This window comes from Heterocephalus glaber, unplaced genomic scaffold, assembly GCF_053883595.1.
Source record: "Heterocephalus glaber isolate CG9 unplaced genomic scaffold, H.glaber_assembly_v1.0 deba00001428, whole genome shotgun sequence".
In the NCBI taxonomy this organism is placed as follows: domain Eukaryota; kingdom Metazoa; phylum Chordata; class Mammalia; order Rodentia; family Bathyergidae; genus Heterocephalus; species Heterocephalus glaber.
In genome coordinates this window covers 14,819,654-14,833,433 of record NW_028258293.1, presented here as the reverse complement: position 1 = coordinate 14,833,433, position 13,780 = coordinate 14,819,654, and the positions used below count along the sequence as shown (strand labels likewise).

At 43.0% G+C, this 13,780-nt stretch overlaps 1 long non-coding RNA gene across 1 annotated transcript; it reads left to right on the top strand.

Annotated features, from left to right (window-relative positions):
* The first annotated feature begins 4,027 nt into the window (after nt 1-4,027).
* On the top strand, nt 4,028-13,086 carry LOC101696633 (uncharacterized). Its single transcript, XR_205530.3, has 3 exons — nt 4,028-4,185; nt 7,314-7,458; nt 12,890-13,086. It is a non-coding gene; the product is annotated as an uncharacterized LOC101696633 (long non-coding RNA).
* Nucleotides 13,087-13,780: the final 694 nt, after the last annotated feature.

Below are 13,780 nucleotides of genomic sequence, written 5' to 3'. Positions count from 1 at the left end.
TTACAGGAGCCTCGGATGTGTTCCTGGACAGAACAAGTGTTACTGTGGGATGACATAGACCAGAGCTCCGAGCAGATGCTGGTCCGTCCTGTTCTCAGAGGAAACGCAGGCTGGAAATGGGGCTTAGAGACAGGGTCAAAGCAGCAATGCTCTTCCTGGCTGGCCGCCCTCATCCCAGCCTTCTCACTACAATCTCACTGGGAAAAAGACAGAACCCAGAAAAATCTAAGTGGCTGTTTTTAGAATTAATCGTAATTGATATTCATCCAAGGGAGTAAATGGAACCAGGAGGGAGACAGAGATGTCTGATCAGAAGGCTGAGTAGGACAGATTTGCTTTCTGTCCCATTAAAATCTCATCAGGAAAATTCCTTTGGGAGACCTAAGACCATCTACCCTAGATGCATTTGGAGAAGCAGCATCTGGGCCAGAAATAAGGGTGTCCATTCAGTGTGTTCCACTGTGTAGGGAAAGCAGCATGGACAGGGCAGGCAGAATCATCAGAACTGATGATAACTTTGGAGGTCACTGAAGTCAACTTTGATTTCAGAGAAGAGAGTGAGGCACAGACAGCAAAGGGGACTTTTCCAAGGTCGAACTGCCATAGGGCATGGGAGGGGGGCGAAGCAGGACCAACACTCAATTCTTCCAATGTCCAGCTCTGAAGTTTTTCCTTGCACTAAGCCTTGAAGGACAGCCCAGGAATTGGGGAGGACACTGCTTCCCTTTGCTGCTGCTCTGGAGCTAGGGAGAAATGGGCCAGGTCCTAAATACAGCTCTCAGGGAAGTCTCTAGCAGGTTGTCAAGTGCTCCTGCCAGTGCTGAGCTGGCAAAGGAGGGTGGGGAGAAATGCTTAGAAATCCTGAGCACTGAAAGGTGGTCTGTAATTGTAAAATTCCATTTCCTTTCAATTAGCAGCTGATTGCATTTGATGAGCTGCAACATTGTTTCCTCCGTGTAGATTAGGAGTCAGAGCAGTCAATGAGCTGTGAAATTCTCTCCCTGCTGAAACAATAGGCAGTGATTAAAGCGCAGCTAATCCGATCATTATAGCCAGAGCCCACTGATCATTAGCTGCTAACCAGATCCCAGGGAGCCGCTCCAGCCTGGCCAAGGCAGTCAGGATGCAGCAGGTCAGTGCTTACCAATACGCTGCCTCCCTCTTCTCCATGCCCAGTAGCCCCTGGTGGACCCAAGGGCTGGGGCGAAAAACAGGATGCCACAGTGGATATAGGGAATGAGCCTGCCAAGGGCAGCTTGATGTCAGGGAGAGAGCTAGGACTTGGGAGGCTGATGTACCAAAACTGGGGTCATATTCCACCCCACCCCAGTTTGTGGTTTAACCTTCAGGCCTAGGATAAATTATTTGCCCCAAATCCTTAATAATACCTTTCTCGTAGGCTTGTTTTGAGGATTAATATCACAGCCTAGGTAAGATCCCTGGTATAATGCTGAAAGTCAGTGATAACACTAGCTAACATTTTCAAGTGTTTGCTACGTGCCCAGCACTGTTCTAAGGGCTTTATATGGATTAACTTGCCTAATCCTCGTAACAGCCCTGATGAAGTAGATGCTATTATTATCCACATCCTTTCAGTGAGGAATAAAGATCAGTAACTGGTTCAAGATCATTTAGCCATAAGCGACAGACCTGGCATGTGAACCAGCCAAGCCCACTCAGAGACCCTGCGATTAACCACCCTACTTTGCTACTTCTCAAAATAAATAAATAATGCTAACACTCATTATCTTGCTTTGCTGGGCCTGTAGTTTTCAAACTTTACTGTGCAGAAGAATTAGCCAGAGAGAGCATTCAACACGCAGATCATCGGACCCACAGCCCACAGATTTCGACTCAGTAAGTTGGGGACAGGACCCAACAACTTGCGTGTTAATAGGCACCATGTGCAGCACTGAGGTATAGCCCAGGACCTACCTGGAAAAACGCTGTAGTTCCCGGGGAGCACAGCTCCACGGCCTTTCCAGGACCTGCATCTGCATCTTTCAGTCCTCGACTTCCTCACATGGGGCTAGTGCTGCCTCTGATGAGCAAAGCTACAGAGACACTCACAGAGGCTGGGAAGGAGGCAAAACACAGAGGTTCTGGAGCCACATTGTTATAGTTTACTTCTAGATACACCCTGAAAGCCTCATTCCATCACAGGTTGGGCTTTGAGGAGATGATTGAATTATGGGAGCATTAAGACTGATTTGCTGTTAAGAAGTGGGGTCTGGTCGGAAGAGGCAGGCCACTGTGGGAGTGACCTAGAAGGGTACATCTCTTGTCCTGGGTCCTCCCTTGACACTTTGCTTCCCAACAACCATGACATGAGCAGCTTTCCTCGGCCATGTCCCTCGGACTTGCTGCCCTGCCTTGGAGCCAGTTGACCATGGAGTATAAACATGAACCAAAATCAACCTTTCCTCCTTTAAGTTTCAGACATTGGGTATCTTGTCCCAAGGATGAAGAAAGTGACCAAGACACACATAGTTCAGAATGTGAAACTCTGTCCATTCTATTCAGAGTAGCCTTGCAAACCATCATTCAAAGCAGTCACTTTTGAGAGTAAAAGGGGGAATTAGCAATTATTTCTGGGGTTATTCTGAGTGGAATGAGGATGTTGTATCAGACTCTGCTGGTTCCTTGTCTACACTCCTTGGTTGTTGCCGCTGGCCCTGGGGTCTGCTTTTAGCAAGTACCTGCAGAGCATGATCAGCCTGAACATAGGCCAAGCAGGACGGGTGGAGAGTTAAAGTCCCCAAAGCAGCACCAACCAATGACAGATTAGAAATCCATAGGTAAACGCCTCAGTGCCCTTGCCTGTAAGTCAGAATAATAACTAACAAGTGCTCTGCCATCCTCCAGAGTTCCCCAGCAAGACTGAGTTCACTTGCCCACCATGTCAAAGGCCTTGCTGGGTCCATTTCTATTTTCTTCTTTCCGTTCCTCTATTTTAAGTTTCACATCTCCATTGATTATGTCCTGGAATTCCCTCCCAAATGAATTACTTATACCCAAGTCTTTTCCTCGAAGTTTTCTGAGCCCAAAAAAACCAGTTTACCACTTATGAGCTATGTGACCTCAGACTACTGCTTCAATTTCAATTTTCTTAGGAGTAAAATGGAAACAGACTAGCAAATACATGTAAATACTGGATAGATCAAACACTATAAACACACATTTGTATTACCAATATTATTCCTACTGTACATAGCTATGCTATTGGTGACCGCTCTGAGTCACATCCGGAAGCAGTTTCTCTGCTGTCTTGCTGGAGTGGCCTTTTCATGGCCCTTCTGGATTGTCACAATACGCTCCCACAGGGCTTCCTGCCATCGGCCTCTGTCACACCCAGGGCCACCACCGCACCTCCCCACCATGGCCAAGGTTCTGATTCCGTCTTTCACAGCCACTGTGGGCCAGCTGTATGCCAGGCTAGGCCCTGAGAAATTGTACTGTATTGTTTTCAAGGGTTTTTGAGAAATGATTCAGAGCAGCCACTTCTGAAGGAGAACACATAATTTATTTACCAACCACGGAAGCCTAACACATATTGAAGCACATTTGTGAAACCTGGCATTGGATCATCACTCCCGCTTTCCAGTACCTTCCATTTGCGCCTCTGAACAAAGTCCAAACTCGGCTTCCAAGGCCTGTCTGAACTTCTTGTCTCCCATTAGGTCTGCTGATGCTGACTTGGCCTCTCCCTACAGAGAAAATGCTGCAGGGACCCCTCTGCCTGGTTTGCCTTTCTTCCTACTCTCCCTTCAAATGAAACAAATGGGAGTTATGATGGCCTACTCCTTTTAATTTTTTGCCAAGCACAGTTGAACAGCTGATTTCAGTCATTTCTACCTATGGTTTCCTCCTTAAAGCTAATTAGTTTCTTTTCAAGTAATTGCAAATAGTACATTTTCCAGGCCCTTGGAGTCAAGGCTGACAACTAGCTGGCTGGAGTGGGCTCTTATCAATAGCTCATGGAAATTAGACACGCAAACATCACACTGGGGCCCTGAGGGTTGCTCTAAGTTGTTTAGAATAAATAGCTCATGGGAGTCCCAGAGCTCTTTTATGAATGGACCTGCTAATGCAAAGTCTCTGGGATGTGGTGGGCAACATGAGACTCAAGAGCACCCAAAGCATCTACAGGGATTCAGCTCCACACAAGGCACTGCACTTGGTGCTGTAAGTATATTCAAGGGGCAGGGAGTAGGGGTAAGGGGAAGTAGGCAGGAAGAGAGTGGGAAAGGCTCCATGGGGTTAAAGACATGGTCAACCATGTCCACTGAAGGAGGAGGGATGGGAGGGCTTCACAGAATAATCACCATTATCTTTGGCATAGTACCCATCCTCTAGGAAACATGGACGTGCTCATGCCTATAAAGTTCCATTTCAATCTTTGGGATTCTGTGAGTGTTTACTCTCAGACCTACTGTTTTCTGTAGAACCTGGTTTTGTAGTCTGGGAGGATGTCCTTTATTTTTCTCTCTTCAGTTTTAACATTGCTGCTGTTATTGCTGCTGCTGCTGCTATTTTGAATCAGGGGCAAGGAGAGTGGAGACTTTTTGGTGCCTCAGGTCACAGCACAATGGTTATCACTACCTGTGCTTGTGAATTCCTTACACCTGTCTTCACTTCCCCATGCTGCTGTAACAACCCCAAAGCTATTGCTTAAAGCAACACGAATGTGTTATATTACAGTTCTAAAGATAGGAAGTCAACTCAGATTTCACTGGGCTTGATGGACACTTTGGCAGGGTGTGTTTGTTGTGCGGAGGCTCTGGGAGAGAATATTCCTCTACCTTTTCTCACTTGTAGAGACCCTGCTTCCCTTGGTTCCTCCTTCCAAATTCAAAGTCAGTGACTTCATGCCTATCACCTTGTACACTGTGGACTATCTTCTCTCTTTCCTTAATAATTTCCCTGCTCCACTTTTAAGGACCTTCATGATTACCTTGGACTCCCCTGGATAATCCAGGATAATCTCCCTGTGTGATGATTAGCAACCTTAACTCCATCTTCATCTTGAATCCCCCTTGTCAGGTAACAAAACACACTCACAAGTTCTGGGGATTAGGCTGTGAATATCTTTGAGGAGGGAGGGTATCATCCTGCCTACCACAGTCTCCATGCTACTCCCATGCCCTGTCTTTGCTGGCATGTATTCTAACGTACTTGGCATATGCCTTGACATATGCATTTTTCCTTGTGAATATGCCATTGGTGTGTATGTTTCTAGTTGACATATATGGGATTATTCTATGTTCTATCTATGGTACTGTCCTTACATTTTTTTGGTTCAACATTATGCTCTTAAGGTCTCTTGATTGTTTTGCATACACTGTTTGATGTCTCTGACAACTGCATGTTGGTCCATGGTTTGCATGTATTGCACTTTACTTATTCACTCCTTTACTGATAGGCACTTAGATTGCTGTCTTAGTTACCTTCCACCACTGGGGCAAAATACCTAACATTGACAACTTAAGAGAGAGGCTTATTTTGGCTAATGGTTTTAGTCTATGGTTGGCTGGCTCCAAGGTAGAAATAGGATGGAAGAGGGGCATGACAGAGAAAAAAGTGCTCAACCCAAGGCAGCCAGAAAGGAGAGAGCAAATGGATGAGCCAGGGATGGAGATATACCCTTCCAGGTCACGCCCCCAGTGACCTGCCACTTCAGGCCTCATCTCTTAACATCGTATTCTGCTACTGAACTCATCGGTGGATTCATCCACCGATGAGTATAGGATCCCCATGCTACAATACCTTTCCATATGCATGAGAATTTGAGGGGACTTCCTAGATCGAAACCGTAACAGCTGCCATTATTTCACTCTAAGTATGTCATGGTGGATATGCTTGGTCAGGATCCTGGGGGCCCATACCAGAAATTTCTCTGAAAAATACAATAAAGTGAGAATTTCTGGGTTATGGAACATGTCTCAACTTGGTTTCCCAAGGCAATAACCCATTATTCTCTGGAATGATTGTACTCGCTACACTGACACTGGTCTAGTTGTTAATCCTCTCTTTACCACGATAGGGATGCAATGTTTTCCTAAGTCAAACTTCTTTCTTGGGAGCAGAGCTGAAAGTCTTCTCTGTATCTCTCCTCGTGTATTTTTTTCTACAAAGACTTTGAGATCACTAAATAAATTTTCAACCAGCCAACTTTGTGTCCCCATGTACTCCTTGTTTCAAAGTGCTAGCACTGTGCTCAGTGCTGGATCTCCAACAGGAGTCTGTTTGTTGGCTAGCCAAGGTCCAAGTTTTATTTTCGACCCTTTTCTTCCATCCTCAGGTCCCTGGACTCTGGTTTCACTTATTCAATGAATATTTTCTGAATATCATACCCTACTCCTTTCCCCTCCAGATATTGGGGTTGGATAGAGGCCTGCATTCTGGCATGCTGTTAACTCAATTGTAAAGGCTCAGCCTGAATTCATTCATTTCCCCTCAAAAGTGATCTAGCCCAGCCAATCGCATTTTTCACCTGGAAAATTGCACTTGTCTCCTACTTTGTCCACTTCCCACTCTTTGCCCATCTAGTCCTTTCTTCACACAGCAACCAGAGTAAACACTAAAAAATATAAATCAGATTCTTTTAATCCTTCACATCTGGCTCTTGGCAGCTGGCTGCCACCTGTCTCTCTGAACTCATCCCATGTCATTGACTCACTATATTTCAGCCACTTTGGCCTTCTTTCCATGCCAGGAATAGGTCAAGCCTGCTCTTCCCTCTCAGCATTTGCGGTAGGTATTTCCTCTTCCCAGAACATTCTCCCTCTGAGATTCTTAAGGCTGCCTCCTCCCCATCACCCATATTAGGTCTTACTTTTATCTTCTGGGTAACATTTATTTACTTATTGGCACTGTTTATGTTTTTATTTATGGGTTTACTGCCTGTATTCCCTGCAATGTACGAGCTTTATGAGAATGCTTTATTTCTTTTATTCACTACTCTATGAGTACCTAGTATACTGTCTGGTACAGAGAGGTTCTCAAAAACTTTTGTTTGAGAAATGAATGAATGAGTCCAATGCAGTGGTTCTCAGTCTTGACTACCCATTGGAGTTATTTACAGAAAGGCAAGCTCTACCCAGGCCAACTGAGTCACAATCCTGAGCATAGGGCTTGGGTATGGGCATTTAATAAAGCTTCTCAAATAAATGTGCATCTAGAGCTATGAATCATATCATCCACTTGAAGAACAGAGACCATCTGAAGCAGAGCAGTTTAGGAAACTTACCTGAGATTTTGTTTCCAAATTCCAAATAAAGAGAGCTTTTGTTTTTTTCTGGTGTTTGGTGGAGTGTTTTGGGCAGTGATACCAGCAGCTGCCACTCCACCATCATCTCTGGCTACGTGGAGGAAACCAAGCTATAGGAGAAAAGAGCACGACCAACTCAGAAAGAAGCTGAGCCAATTTGAGAAGGAGGAAATGAATGGCAGGGAAAGGTAAGAAAAATGCTGGTGGTATAGTGGGAGCCCTTGGAGTCTCTCAGTCTAACCCCATTCAAATTCTCTTTTCTGCTCAAGCAGGGAGGGCTTAGGTTTCTATTACTTGCAACTGAAAGAATCTTGACCAATATTTGATCAAAGCAAATAATTGTGGGTCAAGAAAAGATAATTTAAAACGAATCCAGAAGACAGAATATTAAGGCGGCACCTTTATTGATAAAGCCCTAATTCCAAATATAGCCTGTTGCTAAACTAGAAATAATCTTTTACTTCTCTTATTTCAGCCAATGCTAGCATGTTTACAAAGTGTCACAGTTAAGCATTTCCACAGCCTAATGAAAAGTATTAAATCACTTACTCTTAATAAAGGGAACAGATTTGTGATGAAACTGCACTGTGCATTCAGCACAAAGCCCTGTACAGGCCCAGCCTCTTGCATTAGGGGCTCCTTGGCCACCTTGGGTCATAGAGAGAGTGAATGCTGAGTCCTCTATGATTCCCCATCCACTCCAATTCTAAGCCCAATGCTGCTCTTGAGCCTTCAGAAGGATATTGGAAGCATGGAAGCTTTGGTTTTAGAGTCCCTGAGAATCTGTAAGGCCCCACTCAAACAATGGAGGAAATCTGTAGGAAACTGCTCAAGATACACAAGAGAAGGAATACTATAAAGTTTCAAGAAATGGAGAGATAATGAAAAATGTATTTCGGGGAACTTTTCTGAAAGGTAGTTTTGTATATGATTGCAAGGTTCAAGGCTATGCAGAGCAGATATGAGGCCTGGCAATGTGCTTTCCCAAAACTCCATAAGCATTGAAGGCTGACAAGCTCTGCCTCACAAAATCTCAAATGCCAGTATACTTTACTCCTGCAATCCTTCTGCATCCCCCCAAAGAGAAGGTATACAAGAAAGAGAAATAAATAATACCATCCCAGGATGATTTCCTGCTGGATCTGATTTCTGCAGTGGGGACAGTGGGGACAGGGATAAGATGCATGAAATCTCACAAGGAAAGTAGGTAAATCAGGCCTCCAAGATGGAAGAGCTTGCTATCCTGTCATCGTGTTGTTGAGGTCCTGCCCCAGCCATTCTGTTAGATAGAGTAAGTGCTAGCTTTAGTCCAAGTTAGAAGCCACTGTGGCTGATCTCAGACTTCTGAAGCTATCACTTCTATTTGGTGGTCGATCAAGGGTTCAGTTGTGCTTTGAAGAGCTATTCAATTGGACAGTAATCTGCATTGCGGAGCAGCAAAACTAGGCCATGTACCTTAGGATATCTCAAAAACAAAGGCCTATTTAATTCGTCTCTCAGTACAAGTTATGATCTCTGTGATAAATCTGTATCCTGAGAATGGTGAGTCTGGTTAACTGGGAGCTTTCATTCTACTAAAGGAAGTAGGCAAGTTTGAAATCAAGCAAAATAGTTCAGTGTGGTAGAGTAGCTGAGCCCTGCCCCGATGGTCTAACTTCTTCACTCTTCATCGTGAAGTGATCAGCTTCCCAATACATAAATGTTGAATATTTCAAGTCTATGGGTTTGAAGGAGAGTCAAACTCTTAGAAGCCTGAGGAGCTACCTACTTCGTTCTGTCCAGCTTACAAACATGAAGCATCCCTCCAGTTCCCAAAATCTGGGGTGGGAGGGGAAAGAGAGTAGATTGTTATCCTTTTCAGGACAAACACATGTTTAAAAAAACAGCCTATCCAAATGTCTCTTTTCTAGCTTTTTATTTTTATATTTGAACCTGAAATTACCCCATCCATAAATATTGGCTCCCTGTAGGCTTTCTGTAAAAATGGTTGTATTTTGTCACATAAAAAGCCTAAATAAAAAGCCTCCATCAACCAGAGGTCTAAAGCAGATATAAACCTGTTAATTTGATAAGCTTTCCTAGACCTGGACCCATATCATCCATTCCGTGATCAACTCTCTAACAGGGATAGAATTTCCAGTGTAATCCTCCACCCAGAGCACCAGCTTCTGGTTTGGCAAGTAGAAGCCAACAGCTCCCACCACTCTGTGTGACGAGTGCTCCCCTTGCTGTAGCTCACTTGCCCACCTCCTGGCTCACTCACTTATTAAATGTCAGATCCCTAACATATACATATTTACACACAAAAAATTAGTACACATAAAACCTATTTTTAAAGCAATTTAAAAATAAGATTAAGAAAATCTTGGGGGTGTAATATTTATTCCTCTCTCCTCCATATATGATCTAAGTATACTTCTTTGCCCCATCAATACTGAGTTTGACTCTGCTACTTGCTTTCCCGTAGGATATCAGTTGATGTGATGTGAGCAAAGGCATGAAGTATTCCATGCATTTGCCATGATCATGAAAAGAACAAATCACTGGTCACTGGTCACTGATCACTGGTCCAACAAGAAGGTATAGACTAAGTCCAGGGTAGGTCTGCTAAGACTCAATCAATCTACAGACATAAGAATGAGAATACATGATTACAGTTTGAAAGCCACAGGGTTTGGGGATTATTTGTTAGACACCTTTACTGTGACTACAACTAAGTAAGACAGTAATAGTGTACACCTGTAATTCAAGCACTCTGTGATATTGAAACACAAGGATTATAAGTTTGAGCCCAGCTTAGGTGATTGAGAGGTTGTCTCAAAATAAAATAATAACCTTAATAAGAGTAACAACAACAACAATAATAATAATAAGCACTGAAGATGTAGTTCAGTTCAAAAGGCTTGTATTTAAATCCCAGTAACATACAAGCAAGTTGTAAACACCAAAATTGGAATGGAAACACACTAACAGATTTTACTACATACATTTTTAAACCTGAGTATAAATTCTTAAGAAAATAACACCACAAGTAAGATTGAAAATTAATCTGGGCCAAAAATTTTGAAAAACATCTATGGTAGATGCAGATGAGTTGAAAACAGGCAGGGCGGGAGATTTGGCTCAGTGGTGCCACTGCCTGCCTCGAAAGTACAAGGTCCTGAGTTCAGCCCCCCATACAAAAGAAAGAACGAAAGAAAGAAAGGAAGGAAGGAAGGAAGGAAGGAAGGAAGGAAGGAAGGAAGGAAGGAAGGAAGAGAACAGGCAAAGAGGAACAGAATGTGTAAAATACACTTGGGGTGATGAATCTTAACCCCGTCTTTTGAGGAACATCATGCAACTAGTAAAGAGAATGAGTTGATCATTTCTGTAAGGATGCTACCATGTAAGGATGTTCAAGACAACACAAATTGCAGGACATGTTATTAGTAAAAAATATCTTGGACAGGGACTTGGGAGGAAACCCACTACACTTGAGATTGGAAATGGAGGAGGGAATGTGAGGATGGACACCCTCAATTTGGCTGTCTCTGTACCTTTGGATTCCTTTCTGATGTCCATAAATTAGGTGTGCATTTGGTCTTAGTTACAGCTTTGCCCAACTGTTCAGTATTGTAACCATCCCATTATCGCATGGTGATCCAGCCATAGGGACAGGACCTTCCCCAGTGATGAGAAGATTTCTACCCTCGACGATAGCTGTTTTGCTTAGATCCAATTTTTAGAAAGTACCTCTGAGTATTACCACATATTCATATAATCTGATAGTCCCTGATTTTGTCTTCAACTTGACTTTATCATGGTCCCATGTAGAAAAGAATGATATGAATTCAAAAGTGAGGCACATTCAGTAGAAATTGTGCTTCAAATTCTGAATTTTGATCTTTTCCTAGGATAGAAATACACTGACCAATACTGTCTCATGATACTTGGCACCAGCAGCAACCCACAGCTCCTAGTCAGACACAGTCAGAAGGATAAATAACTGACCCTCTCCACGTCTGTGTCAGTAGGCTATGTTTGGTAGGCTAGATGTATTGAATGCATTTTCAACTTACCAGGGCCTTATTAAGGCATCATCCCATTATAAGTCAAGGAGTATCTGTATATCTAAATCCACTACTCTTCTACTCTTCTTCCCCAGTTCATTTTAACTTTGTGAAGATAGACACACCATCTTATTTGTGCTTTGTGATTACCAAAGTCAGGTTTAGCTGATAGATGAAGCGATTTCTGGAGCAAAGATTAATGAGGCTATGTATTTTCACTCCTCACTTGTAGACTCAGAGCTACAAAGGAGATCTCAGACCAGTAGCTAAACCCTCATTGCTAAATGAGACCTCAGGGAACAATGAGACCTCAGATGTCCCAGAGCTGGGAGTCAGAACCGGGACACTGAAGACAGGAGCCAACTCGCAGTTCAGTCTTCTCTCTTCTACCAGCTCCTTCAATCATCCAACTTGGAGACAGGCTGGTTCAATGGTCTGAGAAGGCAGTGAGGTATCAGGACACAGTGACTTCAGCATGAGCCTTGGAATCAAACTAACATGGGTTAAAATCTCAGTTTTGGGATTTGTGCAAACTGTGCTGATGAAAATGTTACTGACTCTCTGTGTCCTCACAAAATAGAATGGTAACAGCTACCAAGCAGAGCTATTGTGAGAGGAAAAATTGAGACAAGGTTTACAAGGCACTCAGCTCAGTGCCTGGCAGAGAGTAGGAACTAATTAAACGTGAACTCCATTCCCTTCTCTGCAGAATACCTCCTTAGCTAAAAGTGCTTCTTTATGCATCAGGGAATTAACACCACTGTTAAGAGATTAATTCACAGCGATGCACACGAAAACAGTGATTCAGATCATGGCAAAAAAACTATAATTAAAGTATCTGGTATTGTTTGATTACAGGGTTGGCTTCACTCACTTTAGCACTTTGCGGGCACAGAGTAGGCAATCTAGAGGCAAAGTGTGGCTTTATACTTGAAAAGGTTTCTGCCCACTTCCCAGGGCAAGGTGGTGGTTATTTCCCTGACCCTTGTCTGCACCCTAGTGGGATGGACTAGAAAGAGGGAAATTTACATTTACTGAACATCTACTATGTGCCAGGCCCTTTGCAGACTCATTCCTCACTTTCTTCTCCTAGAAATCCCAAAAGGTCAATATACCGCTTGTAATTGTATTTGACAACCAAGAATGCTCAGGCTCACAGGTAAATTCAATAAATTTCTCAAAATGTCATTCTCAGTGAGGGATAGAGGTAGGATTTAATTTAAATCCCATGAACTTCAAAGGCTGCCTCCTATTTTAGGCACCAAATTTACAGCTAAGTATGTAACAGGCAACATTTTAAGTACTTTAAATGTTCCAGCAAAGAGTGCTAGTTAACTATTCAATTCTGTGCTCTCCCTTTTTACTAACATAAACCACATTTTTATTGTGTAGCAATGTATCCAACTATAGATCAGCATTTCTCAATTCCCTTTGCAGCTAAGGAAGCTCAAATGATCTAACAAATTATTTGTTAAGACCACCAGGAAATCTGCTAAAAAGATATTGGTTCATTTGAAGGACAATATTTTACGTCCTGTGTCTCTCACCTTTTGTTTTGCTGCTGGCCTAGAATATGGACTGAGAGTTGGTGCTGACAGTCAACATGCAACCACAAGGTTCACCAGGTGAATCTGAGAAGAGGAACAACTTCTAAAGATGGTACAGCAGAAAGTTAGAGGAAGTCTTGGGTTCCTAACAACTGTGGAGTGACTTGCCAATGGAGGATTCCAATTTTTCAGTTTGTTTTAAATGAGAGAGAAATAAACCTGGCCAATTTACCTTACTTTTTTGTTGTTGTTATTGCACCTGGACATAATCTTATTTCGCCTACGATTTATTTAACCCTCCAATAATTCTATGAGACAGGTTTTATTTTTATTTCACATGTGTGTGTGTTCAGGTGAGATAACTGAAACACAGAGCAGTTAAGCGACTTTCCCTAAATCATGGAGCTAGTACGTAGCGGAGAGTGGATTTGAACTCAATCCAACTTCTGTAACACTCATGCTCTTAATAATCATATTAGATTGCTGAGTCGGGCTCTATATCAAAGACTTTTCCAAAGCTGAAGAACTTTCATGTCTCAGTGGAATTTTTTCTTCAGAATCAAACTTTATTTCTGATGGCTTGAGCCCTATTTGCATCTGGCATGAGGTTAGTTTTTCACTTTGTAAGAAATAACATTCTAATGGGTTTTTAAGGGCCCAGAAGACTTGTTAGCCATTCCCTGGCTGCTGCAGGACAAACTCATTAAAAACATCTGAACAAAACCAACAGAACTTGAAGGTAACAAGAAAATGAAGACACTGTGCAGGTGGGGCTAGAGAATTCACCAGTAAATCACAGATCGTGGAGGGCTGACTCACCCCCCTGAAGTTCAGACCCTGCATCCAGGAGATTTCACCTGTTTGCTTTCCAGGATCCCATACAGTAGAAATGAGACTTGCAGTCTCTTATGCCT